General features: G+C 44.6%; 1 pseudogene; it reads left to right on the top strand.

The window, feature by feature from the left end:
- Positions 1–3,276: 3,276 nt before the first annotated feature.
- LOC132809162 (5S ribosomal RNA) lies at positions 3,277–3,390 on the top strand (annotated as a pseudogene).
- The last annotated feature ends 18,006 nt before the right edge of the window (positions 3,391–21,396 follow it).

Genomic DNA, 21,396 nt, shown 5'->3' with positions numbered 1-21,396 from the left:
AAGCCGTCTATTGTAAGGTTTCCAGGAAGTTCTTTGCTTTTTATGGTGAGTAAAAATTAAACACGCATGCTCCATGGCTGAAATGTAGTATCTTGCAGAGTACTGCATATTCAAGTCCCTCAGCTGCCTTTTTAACTCATCAAAGGCCTTCCTTCTGCGAATCACGATCGCAGAAAAGTATTGGAAAAGCATAATCGCAATCCTTTGTATCCCAGAGCTTATGGCTCCTTCCAGCACCGTTTGCTTATCTGTGTAACTGGTGGTGTCACACTAGGGCCGGGTGGGTCGCTGGCCCACTCACCTGAACACAACTCGACCCAACTTCCAGCTTGAAAAACTGCAGAGCCATTTCTCTAAGAAGCTGAGCAGTTTGTATCCCTCTTCCTGTTCCTGCAGCCCGACCAGGCTGATGTTCTTCCGACAGCCTTGATTTTCGAGGCCTTGATTGACCTGCTCTTACAAAGCCTGTACCTGCTGTTCCAGGGTCTGGACGTGACACGCCAAGGATTCCAGCGTGGTTTCAGAGGCTGCAGTCCAATGCTCCCCCACCATGATGTGCTGCCTGTGACGCTGGATCTCCTGGCCATGCCTCTGCAGCATGACTGAGATTGGTTCAAGCCTGGCCCGGGACTCCTCCATCGCTGAATCGAGCTTCTCTCAAGTTTACACAAACACCAAGGCAAGGCACTGCTCCACAGCTTTGTCCCCGGGAGCGCTCGCTGATGTCGATGATCCAGGCGCAGAAGTTGCAATCCTTGCAGTCCCTTCCCTTTAGTCATTTTTCTAACAATTTTAAACTCACACGCAGCAATTCTGGTCATCAGAAACTAATGATTTCAACAACAATATGTAATAAAGAGAGAGTGAGTGCCCCACTTTTTCTGGGTTCTGGTGCAGAGTTCAGTGGGGCAGACCTATGTAATTACCACCATCTTGAATATACCCCTAACCCCCACCTTCCCCACCATAGTCTTCTTAACAACTCTATCAACCTGGGTGGCAGCTTTCAGTGATCTCTGCATATAGACACCGAGATCTCTCTGCTCATCCTCATGACCATGAATCATCCCATTTGCTCCGTAGTCTTTATTCCTGTTGCTCCTTCTGAAGTGCATCACCTCACACTTTTACGCATTAAACTCCATTTGCAACCTCTCAGCCGAGGTGTGAATCTTATCTATGTCCCTGTGTAACCTGCAACATCTTTTGGCACTATCAATAACTCCAACAACCTTAGTGCATCTGAAATCACTAAGACATCCTCCTACGCCTTCATCTGGGTCATATATAAAAATGACAAACAACCGTGGCCACAAATCAGATCCTTGCGGTTCACCACGAGTAACTGAACCCCAGGATAGTAATTTCCCATCAATCTCCACCCTCTGTCTTCTTTTAACTAGCCAAAGTCTGATCCAAACCGCGAAATCGCTCTCAATACCATGCCTCTGCATTTTGTACAATAGCCCACCTTGGGGAATCTTATCAAACACCATACTGAAATCCATACATACCACATCAGCCACTTTACCCTCAATCAGCTGTTTGCTCACCTTCTCAAAGAACTTAATAAGGTTTGTGAGGCACAACCTACAGTTCACAAAACCGAGTTGACTCTACTGAATCAACTTATTCTGCTCGAGATTTTTATAAGGACTTTCTCTTGTAACCTTGCCCAATACTTTACTCACAACTGATGTAAGGCTCACTGGTCTATAATTTCCAGGGTTGTATCTACACCCCTTCTTGAACAAGGGGACAAGATCTGCTCTCCTCCAGTCTTCTGGCACTACCGCCATTCTCTCATAGTCGTTGGATCAATATCCTGAAATTCCCTCCCTACTGAAATACTGCCATTGGTCAACCAACAGTGAGTGGACTGCAGCGATTGAAGAAGACAGCGCACCAACACCTCCTCAAAGGCAAAGTGGGATGAGTTATCAATGCTGGTCAGCCAGCGATGACTAAGTCCTGCAATGTATTTTAAAAAGCTCTTGGATAAGGATGGAATGGAATCAGATGAAGGAAACAGAGTTTGTCACCGTAACAAAAAGCAGTGACACCCATGCTCGCAATATTGAAATAGCAAGGTTAGTGAGGTAATGGTTCACCGCTGAGCAGGTTAACATAGAGACCCATGAGTAACACTGTCAGAGGCAACGAGGGAGACAGTAATTGAGCATGTTCAGTGATGCAGGTAGTTCATGAATATCTGGATTCAGAGTCTCAACAGGAACAATAATGGTGGCAAGACATGTAGACTTTATGAAAGAACATTAATGCCGTCATAACTAGTTTATAGAAAAAATAGCTGGAGAGTGAGACTTACCAGGGACACCAACGATAGACAGGAGAGGACAATAAAAGTATTGAATAATGCAAAGAGCATAATAGATCCGCCACGATAATGACAACCAATCGTGATATGTAGAAAGAATGGAAAAATCAGAGGATAAACTCCTGTCCATTGTTATAACATTCCAGTCTAATGTTCCCAGGTTATGATCTCTCCTCCCCTTCTCTCTGGAGCTGCTGATCCCTGTTCGTGCTGTCGGTGATGGTCGTGCTGATACTGTGGGATAACACGTTGAACAGAGCCCATTTATCATTAAAATATGGGAAGTCTCCTCTGGGCTAATTAGAATCCATGGAGATCGGCATTAATCACAGTCACCGAACAAACTGGCTCAGAGAACATCTTCGTTACATCCCTTTTTATATCAAAATAAAAGCCAGTATTTACTGCGTCTGGATGGAATGGATGAGAGTTATTGACGGAAGGACAATAAACCTTTCAATCTAGTTAAGGAATGTTCCTTGTATGTGGGAGTATTGCCGGAACACTGCAGGGTTGTATAAGTCCCACTGTTTATAAAAGGAGACAGGAATAAAACATCATAGCAGCTACAAAAAATGACTGGATGGGAAATTTCTCGAAACTTTAATCCAAGATATGATACTTATTGCCAAATGACATTGTGTGAGGCTAGTCCTGGGTAAAAGTGCCCAGTTATCAAACACGGTCATAACTTTGACAAAGCATTGGTTTGGCGACTCAGGAACGGGAGAAGCAGTTCTCTCTTAATGCGCCTGTTACAGAGGGATAGAAGGAGGCCATTCAGCCCACATTAGCCTATTCCCACTTGAAGAGGTAGAAAGATGCAAAGGGAACTATTCAAAACAGAGAGAAGTCTGACTGCAGCTGTATGAGGTGTTACTGAGAGAGCACCTGGAGTAAATTGTGATCTTTATGTCTCTGTAACTGAGAATGGAAGGACCTTCAACTAGTCTGAAAACGCCCGATCTCATCTGATCTCGGAAGCTAAGCAGACTCAGGCCTGGTTAGTACTTGGATGGGAGACCGCCTGGGAATACCAGGTGCAGTAGGACCTTCATCCGATACAGTTTACCGGCCTCTCATACTCCATCAATTGCTGTGTCATTTAATGTCTCGGGACTGTTACAGAGGGACAGGAGGAGGCCATTCAGCCTCTCGAATGTGTTATTAATGGATAGGACGAGGCCATTCAGGCTCTCTAATCTGTTCATAGGGATAGGAGGAGGCCATTCAGCCTGTGCAGTCTGTTACACAGGGATAGGAGTAGGTCATTCAGCTCTCAAGCCTGTTACAGTGGGACAGGTTTGGATCTGATAACTGCGTACAGGCTGAGGTGACCAGTTGTAGTCAGGGGCAACCATTTAACAGAGGCTCTTCATTACCTATGTGGCAACAAGATGGCTTCTCGGCGCAAATAATATGACAAAATGGTTTCTAGGCTGCAGACTGACAAATCTGCTAAAGCTGCAGAAAATGGCTTTTAAGTTACCAACTACAAATTCTCAATAAGTGACCAACAACAGTCTGCTTCAATAGTGTTTAGCAGAAAAGGTGCGCTTTAAAGCAGAGAATAACTCAGCTAGATAAGACAGTTTTAGCCAGCCTGTAGGAGCAGTGCTAGATAAGATAATTTTAGCCGGCATTTAGGTGTAGTGCTAGATAGGACAGTTTTAGACAACCTGTAGGTGCAGTGCGAGATTAGACAGTTTTAGCCAGCCTGCAGGTGCAGTGCTAGATAGGACAGTTTTAGCTGGCCTGCAGTTGCAGTGCTAGATAACACAGTCTTAGCCGGCCTGTAGGTGCAGTGCTACATAAGACTGTTTTAGCCAGTCTGGAAGTGCAGTGCTAGATAAGACAATTTCAGCTGGGCTGTAGGTGCAGTGCTAGATAAGACAGAGTTAGCCAGCGTGTAAGAGCAGTGCTAGATAAGACCGTTTTAGCCGGCATTTAAGTGTAGTGCTAGATAGGACAGTTTTAGACAACCTGTAGATGCAGTTCTAGATAAGACAGTTTTAGCCGGCCTTTAGGTGCAGTGCGAGACAAGACAGTTTTAGCCAGCCTGTAGGTGCAGTGCGAGATAGGACAGTTTTAGCTGGCCTGTAGGTGCAGTGCTAGATAACACAGTCTTAGCCGGCCTGTAGGTGCAGTGCTACATAAGACAGTTTTAGCCGGCCTGTAGGTGCATTGCGAGATATGACAGTTTTAGCCAGCCTGTAGGTGCAGTGCTAGATAAGACAGTTTCAGCTGGGCTGTGGGTGCCGTGCTAGATAAGACAGATTTAGCCGGCCTTTAGGCGCAGTGCTAGATAAGACCCTTTTAGACAGCCTGTAGGTGCAGAGCGAGATAAGACAGTTTAGCCGGCCTGTAGGTGCAGTGCTAGTTAGGGCAGTGTTAGCCGGCCTTCAGGTGCAGTGCTCGGTAAGACAGTTTTAGCCGGCCTCTAGGTGCAGTGCTAGATAAGACAGTTTTAGCTGGCCTGCAGTTGCAGTGCTAGATAACACAGTCTTAGCCGGCCTGTAGGTGCAGTGCTACATAAGACTGTTTTAGCCAGTCTGGAAGTGCAGTGCTAGATAAGACAATTTCAGCTGGGCTGTAGGTGCAGTGCTAGATAAGACAGAGTTAGCCAGCGTGTAAGAGCAGTGCTAGATAAGACCGTTTTAGCCGGCATTTAAGTGTAGTGCTAGATAGGACAGTTTTAGACAACCTGTAGATGCAGTTCTAGATAAGACAGTTTTAGCCGGCCTTTAGGTGCAGTGCGAGACAAGACAGTTTTAGCCAGCCTGTAGGTGCAGTGCGAGATAGGACAGTTTTAGCTGGCCTGTAGGTGCAGTGCTAGATAACACAGTCTTAGCCGGCCTGTAGGTGCAGTGCTACATAAGACAGTTTTAGCCGGCCTGTAGGTGCATTGCGAGATATGACAGTTTTAGCCAGCCTGTAGGTGCAGTGCTAGATAAGACAGTTTCAGCTGGGCTGTGGGTGCAGTGCTAGATAAGACAGATTTAGCCGGCCTTTAGGCGCAGTGCTAGATAAGACCCTTTTAGACAGCCTGTAGGTGCAGAGCGAGATAAGACAGTTTAGCCGGCCTGTAGGTGCAGTGCTAGTTAGGGCAGTGTTAGCCGGCCTGTAGGTTCAGTGCTAGATAAGACAGTTTTAGCCGGCCTCTAGGTGCAGTGCTAGATAAGACAGTTTTAGCCGGCGTGTAGGTGCAGTGTTAGATAAGACAATTTTAGCCGGCCTGTAGGTGCAGTGCCCGGTAAGACTGTTTCAGACGGCTTGTAGGTGCAGTGCTAGATAAGACAGTGTTAGCCCGCCTGTAGGTGCAGTGCTAGTTAAGACAGTTTTAGCCAGCCATTAGGTACAGTGCTAGATAAGACAGTTTTAGCCGGCCTGTATGTGCATTCCTAGATAAGGCAGTTTTATCAGCCTGTAGGTGGATTGCTAGGTAAGACACTTTTAGCCGGCCTGTAGGTGCAGTGCTAGTTAAGACAGTTTTAGCCAGCCATTAGTTGCAGTGCTAGATAAGACAGTTTTAGCCGGCCTGTATGTGCATTCCTAGATAAGACAGTTTTATCAGCCTGTAAGTGCAGTGCTAGATAAGACAGTTTTAACCGGACGTTTGGTGCAGTGTTAGAGAAGACAGTTTTAGCCGGCCTGTACGAGCATTGCTAGATAAGACAGTTTTAGCCAGCCTGTAGGTGCAGTGCTAGATAAGACAGTTTTAGCCGGCCTGTAGGTGCAGTGCTAGTTAGGGCAGTGTTAGCCGGCCTGTAGGTTCAGTGCTAGATAAGACAGTTTTAGCCAGCCTGTAGGTGCAGTGCTAGATAAGACAGTTTTAGCCGGCCTGTAGGTGCAGTGCTAGACAAGACAGTTTTAGCCCGCCTGTAGGTGCAGTGCTAGTTAGGGCAGTGTTAGCCGGCCTCTAGGTGCAGTGCTATATAAGACAGTTTAAGCCGACTTGTTGGTGCAGTGTTAGATAAGACAGTTTTAGCCGGCCTGTAGGTGCAGTGCCCGGTAAGACTGCTTCAGACGGCCTGTAGGTGCAGTGCTAGATAAGACAGTGTTAGCCCGCCTGTAGGTGCAGTGCTAGTTAAGACAGTTTTAGCCAGCCATTAGGTACAGTGCTAGATAAGACAGTTTTAGCTGGCCTGTATGTGCATTCCTTGATAAGGCAGTTTTATCAGCCTGTAGGTGGATTGCTAGGTAAGACACCTTTAGCCGGCCTGTAGGTGCAGTGCTAGATAAGACAGTGTTAGCCCGCCTGTAGGTGCAGTGCTGGATAAGACAGTTTTAGCCAGCCATTAGTTGCAGTGCAAGATAAGACAGTTTTAGCCGGCCTGTATGTGCATTCCTAGATAAGACAGTTTTATCAGCCTGTAGGTGCAGTGCTAGATAAGACAGTTTTAGCCGGCCTGTAGGTGCAGTGCTGGATAAGACAGATTTAGCTAGCCATTAGGTGCAGTGCTAGAGAAGACAGTTTTAGCTGGCCTGTACGAGCATTGCTAGATAAGACAGTTTTAGCCAGCCTGTAGGTGCAGTGCTAGATAAGACAGTTTTAGCCGGCCTGTAGGTGCAGTGCTAGAGAAGACAGTTTCAGCCGCCCTGTAGGTGCAGTGCTAGATAACATAGCTTTAGCCGGCCTGTAGGTGCAGTGTTACATAAGACAGTGTTAGCCCGCCTGTAGGTGCAGTGCTAGATAAGACAGTTTTAGCTGGCCTACTGGTGCAGTGCTGGATAAGATAGTTTTACCCGGCCTGTAGGTGCAGTGCGAGACAAGATAGTTTTAGCCAGCCTGTAGGTGAAGTGCTGGTTAGGACAGTGTTAGCCGGCCTGTTGGTGAAGTGCTGGATAAGACAGTTTTAGCCAGCCTGGAGCTGCAATGCTAGATAAGACTGTTTTAGCCGGTCTGTAGGTGCAGTGTTAGATAAGACATTGGTGGCCCACCTGTTGGTGCAGTGCCATATAAGACACTTTTAGCCGGCCTGTAGGTGCAGTGCTAGATAAGACAGTTTTAGCCGGCCTGTAGGTGCAGTGCTGGATAAGACAGATTTAGCCAGCCATTAGGTGCAGTGTTAGAGAAGACAGTTTTAGCCGGCCTGTATGTGCATTGCTGGATAAGACAGTTTTAGCCGGCCTGTAGGTGCAGTGCTAGATAGGACAGTTTTAGCCGGCCTGTAGGTGCAGTGCTAGATAGCACAGTTTTAGCCAGCCTGTCGGTGCAGTGCGAGAGAAGATAGTTTTAGCCGGTCTGTAGGTGCAGTGCTGGATAAGACAGATTTAGCCGGCCTGTAGGTGCATTGCTGGATAAGACAGTTTTAGCCAGCCTGTACGTGCATTCCTAGATAAGACAGTTTTATCAGCCTGTAAGTGCAGTGCTAGATAAGACAGTTTTAGCCGGACTTTTGGTGCAGTGCTGGATAAGACAGATTTTGCCAACCATTAGGTGCAGTGCTAGAGAAGACAGTTTTAGCTGGCCTGTATGTACTTTGCTAGATAAGACAGTTTTAGCCGGCCTGTAGGTGCAGTGCTAGATCGGACAGTTTTAGCCGGCCTGTTGGTGAGTGCTAGATAGGACAGTTTTAGCCGGCCTGTAGGTGCAGTGCTAGATAGGACAGTTTTAGCCGGCCTGTAGGTGCAGTGATAGATAGGACAGTTTTAGCCGGCCTGTCGGTGCAGTGTGAGAGAAGATAGTTTTAGCCGGTCTGTAGGTGCAGTGCTGGATAAGACAGATTTAGCCAGCCATTAGGTGCAGTGCTAGAGAAGACAGTTTTAGCCGGCCTGTACGTGCATTCCTAGATAAGACAGTTTTATCAGCCTGTAAGTGCAGTGCTAGATAAGACAGTTTTAGCCGGCCTGTAGGTGCAGTGCTGGATAAGACAGATTTTGCCAACAATTAGGTGCAGTGCTAGAGAAGACAGTTTTAGCTGGCCTGTATGTGCTTTGCTAGATAAGACAGTTTTAGCCAGCCTGTAGATGCAGTGCTAGCTAAGACAGTTTTAGCCGGCCTGTTGGTACAGTGCTTGATAAGACAGTTTTAGCCGGCCTGTTGGTTCATTGCTCGATAAGACAGTTTTAGCCGGCCTGTTGGTTCAGTGCTAGATAAGACACATTTAAGCGGCCTGTAGATGCGGTGCTATATAAGACAGTTTTCACCAGCCTGTCAGTGCAATGCTGGATAGGACAGTTTTTGCCGGCCTGTAGGTGCTGGTGCAATGGCTCGGTTAGTGAGTTCTGGGTGACCTGAGTTTGGAATATAAAGTTGGTTTCAGGAAATATCTTTGGACCAAGGAACATTCACATAAATAATTATCATGTAATTGTGATTGGTAATTGACCGAATGTAATATTTGATCATGTCCTTGGCTTATGCTTTGTGCACAGTTCCTCCAAGGAACACGAAAGTGTTTAACCTCGGTGTTCCTGCACGCTCTGGACCCGGCAGTATGAAAAATAAAGAGTGAATTCTTAACAGATAGACCAATTACGAGCGTGTTTTGACCGATCGCAGAACTGAAAGACGTTGTCAGGGGTCCGGATCTTCATTTGATGTCATGACTCGGATTTGGTATGTACGGATTGCGGACAACGGAGCTTTCAGTCCCCCACTATTGAGTGTCAAATAATTGGCCGGCCAGACCTGAGTATTTTCTCCGTTTGGTTTTCCTCACATTCAAATGTGGTTGACTCAACCCCCTAGCTCTCTATCGTCCAAGTCCATCCCGAAAATATCCTGATAAGAATACATTGTGAAATGCAAAAAAGGAATCGGGGATTCCAGGGAGATGTCCAAAAATCTGGCACGCCACAACAGTATCGACTGGTTCCAGATTTAAGAGCTATCAATGACATTGCACAGTTTGATCATGCCCTGATGCCAAAACCAGCTCATATTCAGGCCTTGGCACCATCATACGTTAAATGTTTCACTGTTGTCGACCTATAACATGCTTTTTTCTCTCTCTGCTTCTTCATGAAGACAGTCAGCACCTATTTGTCTTTATTTTTACTTTTTCCCATCTGCTAGCTGCCTGTGGAATTTCTCTAATTAGTCCAGGAAGCCTATCCAATTTGTTACAGCTGTACGGGAGTCGGGGGGAGGGGGGGAAACTTCTGTGAATGCGACTCAGTTTATTCCATGTGCCTTGGGCCAATGGACCAATGGCTCCTGCTTCCCTGTGGCACCTCACATCCTATGTGTGTGTGTGCCTCCTGGAGGAGTGTTTCTCTGTTATTGTGGGTATTCTAGCTCTTTGTTATATTGGTAATGGCTCACACCTTACTATGGACCCCTAATGGCATTTCCATCTTCTCAGTCGTGGGATGGAAGTAACTAGTCTGGGACAATAATCACATCTCTTGTTAAAAGAGCCACCAGTTTGTATTGAACAGCATTCACCCTAAGAGCCCAGTGCGTCTGTAGTTTGGAGCTATGGCCTACCCATACTTTCAGGGTAGTCACAAAAACAGGCCTGCTTCATATTGGGAAGCCCCTTCCATTACCTAAACTAAATCCGGGTTTTTTTCAGCCAAGACAAAGCGACTAACTTCATTGTTCTTAATGAAATAGGTAATCCCTGTGCTGTAGCTGTAGTGGCAGGTTTCAAAACTACGGTTCCCTGTCCAACTTCCTAGGAATGTGGTTGGGGTTTCCTTACAAAACTTTCAGCTTCATCTGTATTCTGCGTGCATTGGAGGGGTGCTAAGGCTTTGGGTAACAGTAAAGCCCAGTTTCTGGCAAACACATTTCTCAGTATCTTTTCTTGAGGGGGGTCTGCAGGAATTATTAGCCATCAAAATTGAAACTATCTTATTTGTGGTCCAACCCGCTGGGGCAATGACACCGCTTGGACTTGATAGGAGGTAAGGACATGTTCTCAGCATTACGTCAATCATCCAGCAAAACCAAAATGCCCTCAACTACCTACACGGCAAAGAGCGTCTGGTTTGTTCCATAGTAAAGGACAAGCGTATGATGGGGATTACTGACCTCACAGAGATTATTACCAAGCAGGTAGGTAACATCTGCACCTTCATCAATCAAATGATAGAAGGCACTGCATGGCGAGATGATGTGGTATCCACGAGTGTCCCTCTGAGAGAAATATGGTGTGGGATGGTATAGCCCAGAGTGTCCTACTGACAGTGACATGGTGTGAATAGTATAGCCCAGAGTGTTTCCTTGACAGGGACATGGTGTGGATGGTATAGCCCAGAGTGGTTCCTTGAGAGTGACATAGTGTGGGCTAGTTTAGAAATGAGTGTCCCCCGACAGTGACATATTGTGGGTTTGTGTAGACCGGAGTGTCACCCTGACACTGACAAGGTGTGGGCTGGTGGAGCCCGGAGTGTCCCCCTGACAGTGACATGGTGTCGGCTGATGTAGCCCAGAGTGTCCCCTTGACAGTGACGTGGTGTTGGCTGGTATAACCCCAGTGTCACTGTGTCACTGACTTAAATGGTGTGTCATTGAATCGTAGAGTGATCGAGCATGGGAACTGGCCCTTCGGCCCAAACTAGTCCATGCTGACCATGCTGCCCAATCAACTAAATCCAATTGCCCACATTTGAAACATATCGCTCTCAAATTTTCCCGTCTATGCATCAATTCATTTTTTTACATGTTGCTATTGTACTTGTCTCAACCAATTTTTCTGGCAGCCCATTCCATTTCAAAAACATTCTGTGCATAATGAAGTTGCCCCTCAGGTCCTTCTTAAATCTTTCCCCTCTCATCTTCAACCTGTGCCCTGTAGTTTTCAATCCCTCATCACTGGGAAAATGACTATATGCATTTATCCTATCTATGGCCCTCATGATATTACGCATTTCCATAAAAAACACCCCCTCATTCTCGTACATTCCAAGGGATGATATCCGAAACAGTCCAACCCCTTCCCTATACCTCTAGCCTATTAGTCCTGACAACATCCTTGTCAAATTTCTTCTCACTATTTTCAGATTAACAGTGTGACCAAAACTGTACACAATACTCCAAGTGTGGCCTCACCAACGACTCACAGAATTGTAGCATAGTGTCCCAACTCCTACATTCAATGCCTTGAACGATGAAGGCCAGCATACTAAATACCTTCTTTATTGCCTTATCTACCCATGATGCCGCTTTCAATGAAATATGGACTTGTGGTCCGAGGTCCCTCTGTTCCACAACACTCCTCAGAACCTAACCATTTACTGTATAAGTCCTATCTTTGTTTTACTTTCCAAAGTGTAACAACTCTCACTTATCTGTATTTAATTGCAATTGCCAATCCTCAGCTCACTTGCCCATCAGATTAAAATCCCTGTATAATTTCTGATAACGTTCATTGATACCAACAATACTTCCTTTTTTAATCATCCATAAATGTAGTAACCTTCTTGGGAGTACTTGGAGTATGTTGTGCAGTTTTAGGCCCCATATCACAGAGCAGATGCATTGGCCTTGGAAGTTGTTCAGAGGCATTTCACGAGAATTGTTCCAGGAATGAAAAGCTTTACGTATGAGGGACCTTTGAGGACTCTGAATCTGTACTCAATGGATTTTAGAAGGATGTGGGGAAACATACTGAATACTGAATAGTAGGGAGAGAATAGATGTTGTGAAGATGTTCCCATTTGTAGGAGAGACTAGGGCCCGAGGGCACAGCCTTAGAGTAAAAGGAATAGCTTTTAGAAAGGAGATAAGGAGAATCTACTTCAGCCAAACAATGGCGAAACATTAGAATTCAATGCCACAAAAGGCAGTAGAGGCCAGGTTACTGAGTATATATAAGACTGAGATGGACAGGTTCTTGATTGTCAAGGGGATCAATGGTTATGGCAGAAGAATGGGTTTGAGAACCTTATCATCCATGATTGAATAGTGGAGCAGACTCGATGGGCTGTATATTTTAATTTCTGCTCCTATGTCTTATGGTCCTCATCATGCCTTGTATATTCACATCCGGGTCATTTATTTAAATAATAAATGACAAAGGTCTCAGCACTGACCCCTGTGGCACACAATTAACAATAAGCCTTCAGTCTGAGAAACAATCTTCTTCCACTACCCTCTGTTTCCTACAATCGAGCCAATTTTGAATCCAATTAGCTAGATCTCTCAGGATCCCACATAACTTAAACTCACTGACTAACCTGCCCTATGGGACTTTGTCAAAAGCCTTATATAAGTCCATATACAGATGCTCAACTGTCCTACCCTTATCTATTCTCACGGTTACCTCTTTGAAACACTTTAAAAGATTTGTCAGACATGATTTCCCGCACAGAAATCTACTTGACTACCCATAATCAGACGTTGACTACCCAAACGTTGGTTGATCCTGTCTCTTATTATCCTCTCCAAAACCTTGCCTAACACTGATATTACGTTCACTGACCAAGAGCTCCTTGGTTTGTCTTTGCTACATTACTTAAGCAATGGAACAACATTAACCACCCTCCAGTCTTCTGGAAGCTCTTCAATAGCAAAAGATGAAGCAAACATCTCTTCAAGGGCCTCTGCAATTTCTTCCATAGTCTCCCATAACATCCGAGGACGGACATGCTCATGCCTAGGGAATGTATCCACCTTATTGTGTTTTAAGTAAATATTGAGGAGAAATATTCATGAAAAAAATCCTACCAACCCCTGGTGATTCCACACAAGGACTGCCATGCTGAGGGGACCTATTCTCTCCCTCGCCACACTTTTACTATTAATGTAATTAGGGACCCTTTTGGGATTATATTTAACCTTTTTCTGAGAGATCCATCTCATACCCTCCGTTTGCGTTTTTGATTCCCCCCTTAAAGGTGCTTCTACACTTTGTATAGTCACCTAAGGATTGACTTGAGCCCGATATCTTAAACACAATGTATGCCTTTTTTGTTTTCCATAACAGAGCCTCAATATCCCTCGTCATGCAGGGATCATGCCCCCCTCAACCACCGTCTTTCTAATGACAATAATCCCAATTTATTCAATCTCTCTTCATGGCTGGAACCCTCCATACCAGCCAACATCCTGGTGAACCTTCTCTGCACCCTCTCGAAAGCATCCACATCATTTTGCTAAGGTGGGGACCAGACTGCATGCAGTATTCCAAATGTGGCTGGACCAAAGTCTGATACAACTGTGACATTACCTGCCAACTCTTGTACTCAATACACTGTCCAAAGACGAAAAGCATGCCGTATGCTTTCTTATTTGCTCCACTGATCTGCATTGCATTTTCAGGGGAAAATGGACCTAACACCCAGATCTCTCTGTACACCAACTTTCCCCAGGACTTTTCCACTTATTGTGAAGTTCTGTCTTGAATTGCATCTTCCAAAATGCATCACCTTACATTTCTCCAGATTGAACTCAATTTGCCATTTCTCTGCCCAACTCGCTAACTTATCTATATTCTGTTGTAGTCTTGGACAGTCCCCTTCACTACCTGCTACTCCACCAATCTTAGTGCCACCTGCAAACTTCCTAATGAGGGAACCTACACCTTCCTCCAAATCATTTATGTATATCACAACAAGAGTTCTCCCAGCACGGATCCCTGTGGAACACCACTGGTCACTGATCTCCATTTTGAGAAACACTATTCCACGACTGATCTCTGTTCTTCTGTTGCCCAACCAGTTCTCTATTCATCTAGCTAGAACACCCTGGGCCCCATGCGACTTCACAATCTTCATCAGGTTACCACGGGGAAATTTATCAACCGCTTTACTGAAGTCCGCGTATATGACATCTATATGCCTTCTTTCATCAATCAACTTTATCACCTCTTCAAAGAGTTCTGTTAAGTTTGTATGCCATGACATTGACTGCACAAAACCATTCTGCCTGTCACTGAGAAGCCCATTTTATTTCAAATGGGTATATATGCTATCCCACAATATCTTCTCCAGTAGTTTCACTACCACTGATGCCAAGCTCACAGGTCTGTGATTACCTAGATTATTCCTTGAACGAGGGGAAAACCATTAGCAATTCTCCATTCCCCTGGGACCGCCCCTGTGTTCAAGGACGCTGCAAAGATAGCTGTTAAAGCGGCGCTATTTCCTCTCTCACTTCTCTCAGTAATCTGGAGTAGATCCCATCCAGGTCTGGGGACTTATCCTTCTCAATGCCTTTAGAATACACAACGCTTCCTACCTCCTTACGCTGACTTGACCTAGAGTAATCAAAGATGTATCCCTAACATCAACATCCGCCATGTCCCACTCCTTGGTGAATATCGATACAAAGTACTGATTAAGAATCTCACCCATTTTCTCGGCCTTCAAGCATATCTTTCCTGAGTTGTCCTTGAGTGGGTCAACCCTTTCACTAGTTACCCACTTACTCCTTATATTCGAATAAAAGGCTTTGAGGTTTTACTTAATCCTGCTCGCTAAGGATACCTCATGACCCCTTTTAGCACTCTTAATTCCTCATTTCAGATTGGAATTATATTCATGATTCACCTACATTCTTCCAAGGCGTCATCTATCATCATCCGCCTAGAGATTATGTACGCATCCTTTTTCCTCTTAGCTAGTCTCACAATATCATTTTCATCCATCGTTTTGCCAACCTTGCCATTTCTTTCGATCATTTTCACAGGAACATATCTGTTCTGAGCTCTAATTAACCTCTTGTTAAATGCCGCCTACATAGGGAATGAATCTACATTCCCCAGTTCCTGCCGAAGTTTGCTATAGTTGGCCTTCCCCCAGTCTAGCACTCTTCCTTTAGGACCACTCTTATATTTGTCCATGACTACTGTGAAACTAATGGAATTGTGATAATTGTTTCCCTACTGAAACTTCAACCGCCTGGGCGGGGTAATTTCCCCACACCAGGTCTAATATGGCCGCTTTGCCAGTTGAACTATTTCTATACTGCTCGAGAAAACGCGCCTGGACGCTCCTTACAATTTATGCTCCATCTAGACCTCTAACACTAAGTGAATCCCAGTCAATGTTGGGAAAATTAAAAGCTCCCATCACCACTATCTGTTGCTCTTATATCTTTCTATGATCTATCGACATATTTGTCCGTCTATCTCATGCTGGTTGTTGGGAGGCCTGTCGTACAGCCCCAGCATTGTTAACGCATCCTTTCCATTTCTGCGCTCTGCCCATTATTGCCTCACTGCTCGAATCTTCCATGGTGCCCTCCTTTAATACAGCTGTGATATCTTCTTTGACCAGTAACGCTTCCTTCCACCCCCTTTACCTTCCTCTCTACTCCGCCAGAAGCATTAATATCCTGCGATATTTAGTTGCCAATCACGCCATTCCCTCAACGAAGTCTTTGTAATAAGAATAACATTATATTCCCAGGTACTATTCCAAGCCCTAAGTTCATCTGCCTTACCTACTATACTTCCTCATTAAAACTACCAGCCCCACTGTGTTCATCCTCTGCTTGCTGCCTATTTTTCCCTTAATCGTGCAGATTTTATTATCTAGTTCCTTCGGCGTTAGCTATTCCCTCCTTCCTGGCCACCAGCCTCCTCATTTGGTTCCTAATACCCTGCCACATTAGTTTTAACAACCCCCCCCCCCCCAACAGTGTTAGCAAAAGCAAGCGCTAGGACATTGGCTCCAGTCCCATCCAGATGTAGACCATCCAATTTTTAATAGTCCCACCTCCCCCAGAACCGGTCCCAATGTCCCAAAAATCCGAACCCCTGCCTCCTACACCATCTCTCAAGGCACACATTCTTCCTGATCATTCATTGTTTCCTTCTCTAACTAGCAATCCTGAGATGACTACCTCTGAGGTCCTACTTTGTAACTTGGTTCCTAAGTCTCCAAACATTTCCTTTGGGACCTCATCCAGGCGGCACATTAATGTGGAGAGAGTTCATTGAGGCATATAATGTATTAGGAATACCATGTTAGACTGATTAATGGGCTATCTAACTCCAAATCATGCTGATCTTGTGTTGTTTGAATGTCCTACGCAATGTAACATAGACGCCTTACTCTGCCCAAGTTTATTTTTCAACCTATAATCCGTGTGATCTTGCTTACTATCATCTGCATGTACTGCTCGCAAATAAAGCTTTTCACTGGATTTAGGTACATGTGAGAATAAATCTAATCAAGACATTATTTCTCGCCCTAGCAATGTCTCTATTAGAAATATATATGATCGTCGCTAAACCTCACGTTTCAACGCTGTCATCTCTCCTTGTCTCACGGCACTATACAGTAAAACTTCAGTTTCTTCACCCTCTCCTCATGGCATCATAATTTCTTAGATTAGACTGGTTATGTTTTTTTGGGGACATCATACATGTTAGCAGTGCTCCAAATACTCTCTCATCAAGGTCCTACAATTACAGGAAGACGGCTTTCCCTATGCACTTGAATCACATGCCAATGAAGGGCAACATACCATATAAGATGCTCAATACTTACGCCTTGGATGTGCTATTTTTGGTGACTCATGATGAAGGACATTTAGGTCCTTTTGGACAACAACACTTCTCAATCCCTTACCATTTAATCAATACAAAATGAGATATGTGCTGTTTATTTCTCTAATCCAAATCATTTCTATGCCTTGCAAACTGTTATTGTTCAAGTACTGAAACATGTGATATTCCACGAGTAACTCCCTTCGGTCCATAAAAGTACAAGAAGCTCTGTGTTGCTTCCTCCAACCAATTCTCAATCCATGTGGTATATCCAGTTAACCCCGTCCGCACCTTCTCAATGTACTCTAACTTCCTTCGTTCAGTTGGTAGCAACAATACAAAAACGTATTCTGCAAATTCAAATACACCACTCCCACTGGTTCTTTTTTGTAGATGCCTCAACTAACACAAACTCCACAGGTTTCTCAACGATGATTTCCGGTTTCTAAATCTGAGCTGACTCTGCCAAGTTACGCCGTGATTTCCCAAGTGTCGGGTTATACAATATCTCACAAACAGGTTCTAATATTCTCCTCAGACCTGACATCAAGGTACCTTTTTTTTGTTTTCCCTCCCATTCGGGTTTTAAATATTTCGGATTACAATAACTACATTCCAGTCTGCAGGAACGAGAATTTGCAGAGTCTAAAGAAATGTGAAGGGTAATCAATTCTTCTTTCTTGTCGTTACAACGTTTAAAATACATTTGAATAATTACATCAATAGGAAAGATTTGGACATATATGGGCCAAGCGCAGGCAGGAAGTACGAAGTTAGTTTGGAATTCGAATAGTCAGCATGGACTGATTGGAAGGAAGAGTCTGTTTCTGTCCTGTATGACTCGAGATCACTTTCACGAGCTGTATTGCCACTTCCCTCAAAACTTTGGGGTGGAGGTCATTTGGTGCAGTAACTTGCCAACGTTCAATTCAATTGGTCTTTTTGAGTAAGTTCACTTCATTAATTCTAATCCTGCACAGGTTCACCAGTCAGTCTGTCCCAAAATATTTCTGGAAGATTTTCAGTTCCTTAAATTGTGGAGACAGCACGAAGTTATTACCCTCAGCAGGAGGCAGAGATGGATTCCGTCACTGTGTGAATACATTGGAGCACTGCAATTGGGAGATGATGGACGTGACACCCATTCCTCCTCAGAAAGTTCTAGAATGAAGACAGTTCAATGAAACTGTCACTTCCTGATCACTGACAGCATAGTCCTCTCCCTCGTGTGAGGTTACAGGTTATTCTGAAACAAGTGACACAAAGCTGTGACCACTTCATTTTAGAATCATACTGACCTCACACTTTGCACCTGGCATTGGCCCAGGTCGAGGTAAGAAAAAGTTTGCGATCAAATTATGCCTAACGAGAAGAGTTGCCAGAAGAGAATTGTAACTGGAAAGGAGTGGATGATGGATTATTCAGAAACAGTGTTGAGGCAGAATTGAAGACTGGGGATATTGTGAAGGTGGGAGTGGACAGGTTTTGTGGTAGACGGAATATTGAGATAAAGTTCAGTTCAGGACGAAATGGGATAATCGTGGTTATGAACACTTTTGTTTCTCTTCAGATGTTTGTAAGCGAAGGGTATGAAATTCATGGTATAGAAATGGAGATTGTAGTTGAAAACGAAGACAATATATTTGCCAAATACACAGAGAAAACGATGACATTCACAATGGGTTAGTGAATTAGTAAATGAGAAGAGATAGACTCACCAGGAACACCAACAATAGCAAGGATGGGATAGTAACCTGCCTGAATAATCATCAGTAAACAGAGCCATTTGAGATGTTGTTACTACACTTAAGTCTTCTCCACCACAACAACTTCCAAAAGAAAAACTGTCTCTGGGCCCAACTGCCCTGAACATACACAAGAAATACGGATTTCCCTGGATTTTACTCTCACAGCTCTGACCAGTTAATTGTTTATCATTTATGCAATGAAATTCTATATCTGTTTGTAAAGATGCAAACATCTTATTGCACAATCTGTATGTCTTTTCATTTTTTAGATTTTTTTTGTCGCCTTAGCACAAAAGTAAATGTTCTGTTTAATATTGACCTGTTTGTTGGGATTCAAGGGTCAGATACAGTCCGTATTTTTCATGGGTTAAGAAACAGGAAATAATAGAAAACAGGGGCTGTGGAGACTGATGAGGAGTAAAGTGACAACCCCTCAGACCCCAATGTCTTCTTGACAGACAGAATAAAATAAAATGAAGAGAATGAAACAGAACATATTCAGAATAAGGAAGGACAAATGACAGTGCAAACAAAACAAGATAATTTGAAATAGAATGGCCGAAAAATGATTGTGTGTCTGTGTGTATGTGTGTGTGAATGCGTGTCTGTGTGTGCGAATGCGTGTCTGTGTATGCGTCTGTGTGTGAGTGTGAGTGTGTCTGTGTGTGTGCGTCTGTGTCTGTTTAAGTGTGTCTGAGTGTGTGTGTCTGTGTGTGTGTGCGAATGTGTGTGGCTGTGTGTGCCTCTGTGTGTGAGTGTGTGTGAGAGTGTGTGTGTTTTAGTGTGTGTGTGTGCGTCTGTGTGTGTCTGTGTCTGTGTGTGAGTGTATGTGTCTGTGTGTATGTCTATGTGTGTGTGTGTCCGTGTCTGTGTGTGTGTGTGTGTGTGAGTGTTTTTGTGTCTGTCTGTGTGTCGTGTGTGAGTGTGTGTGTTTACGTGTGAGTGTGTGTGTGTCTGTTTGTGAGTGTGTGTGTGACTGTGTGTCTGTGACTGTGTTTGCGAGTGTGTGTGTGTGTATGAGTGTTTGTGTGTGTGAGTGTGAGTGTTTGTATGTGTGAGTGTGTCTATTTCTGCGTGTGTGAGTGTGTGTCTGTCTGTGTGTGAGTGCCTGTGTGTGTGTCTGTGTCTGAGAGTGTGGGCGGGTGTGTGTGTGTGATGTGTGTGTTTGTGTGTGTGTCGCTGTGAGTGTGTGTGCGTCTGTGTGTGATTGTGTGTGAGTGTGTGTGTCTCCGTGTATGTGTTTGTGTGTGTGCGAGTTTGTATGTCTCTGTGAGTGTGTGTGTGTCTGTGTGTGAGAGTGTGTGTCTCTGTGTGTGTTTGCGCGTGTGAGAGTGTGTGTGTCTCTGTGAGTGTGTGTTTCTGTGTGTGAGTGTGTGTGTGTGTTTGTGTATGTGTGCGTGCGTGTGCGTGTGTGTTTTTGTGTCTGTGTGTGTCTGTGTGTGCGCGTGATTGTGTGTTTTGTGTCTGTGTGTGCGTGTCTATGTGTGTGATTATGCGTGTGTATGCGAGTGTGTGTATCTGTGTGTGTGTCTGTGTGCGTGTGTGTCTATGTGTGTGAGTTTCTGTATCTGTGTTTGTCTGTGTGTGTCAGTGTGTATGTGTGTATGTGCGTGCCTGTGTGTGAGTGTGTCTGTGCGTGCGTGTCTGTGTGTGCGTGTGTCTGTGTGCATCTCTCTGTGTGTGGTTGTGCGTGTGTCTGTGAGTATGCTTGTGGCTGTGTGTCTGTGTGTGTGAGTGATTGTCTGTGTGTGTGAGTGTGTATGAGTGTGAGTGTGTGTGCATGTGACTGTGTCTGCGTGTGTGCTTGATTGTGTGTGTTTGTATCTGTGTGTGCATATCTATGTGTGTTTGGTTGTACGTGTGTCTGCATGTGTGTCTGTGTGCGTGTGTGTCTGTGTGTGTGAGTGTTTGTCTGTGTGTGAGAGTGTGTATGTGTGTGAGTGTGTGCGTCTGTGTGTATGCGTGTGTGTGTGTCTGTGCATGTGTGAGTGTGTGTCTGTGTGTGTCTGTGTCTGTGTGTGTGAGTGTCTGAGTGTGTGTGTGTCTGTGTGTGTGTCTCTGTGATTGTGAGTGCGTGTGTCTATGTGTGAGTGTGTGTGTCTGTGTATGTGTTTGTGTGTATGTGCGTGCATGTCTATGTGTTTTTGTGTCTGTGTGTCTCTGTGTGTGTGATAGTGCGTGTGTCTGTGAGTGTCTGTGTCTGTGTGTGTCTGTGTCTGTGTGTGCGTGTGAGTCTGTGTGTTTGTTTGTGCGTGTGCGTGCGTGTCTGTGTGTTTTTGTATCTGTGAGTGTGTGTCTGTGTGTGTGTTTGTACGTGTATCTGCGTGTGTGTGTCTGTGTGTGTGACTGTGTGCGTGTGTGTGTCTGTGTTTGTGAGAGTGCGTGTTTGTTTGTGTGTGTGTCCATATGTGTATCTGTGTGTGTGAGTGTGTGTGTCTGTGTGTGTACCTATGTGTGTGTGTATCTCTGTGTGTGTGTGTCGATTGATAAGACTGTTCATATGTGTGGACCATATTCAGAATGAACAGGAGAGACTTAGTTAACAAAAATGATGCATGTGAGGTACAAATTTCTAAAATATTAACATGCTTTTTTAATCTTCAGCTGAGATGTTATGTTCCCCTTCTCTCAACGTACCCTCTGTCTCCTGCCCATTTCTTGCATTCTCAGATCTAATCTCTAATTCTTATCGGGATGCATGTTATACTTTCATGCTACTAGTGTTCCAATTTATTTCAGTTAATCAATTTTCTACCGGGAAACATATACATTGTTCTGCTGGGTTCTGTCAACAGTCGATATCTGTCATATTGATAGAGATAAAAGTTCTGACATCAGACCCAGCATTTCAACATATTAATCTGTTGCACATATACTGTACGAAGGACCACAGCACACAGGAATTGTCAAACCAAATACA

The sequence above is a fragment of the Hemiscyllium ocellatum genome, unplaced genomic scaffold (genome assembly GCF_020745735.1).
Source record: "Hemiscyllium ocellatum isolate sHemOce1 unplaced genomic scaffold, sHemOce1.pat.X.cur. R6, whole genome shotgun sequence".
In the NCBI taxonomy this organism is placed as follows: Eukaryota; Metazoa; Chordata; class Chondrichthyes; order Orectolobiformes; family Hemiscylliidae; genus Hemiscyllium; species Hemiscyllium ocellatum.
This window is presented reverse-complemented; position numbering and strand designations above follow the sequence as displayed.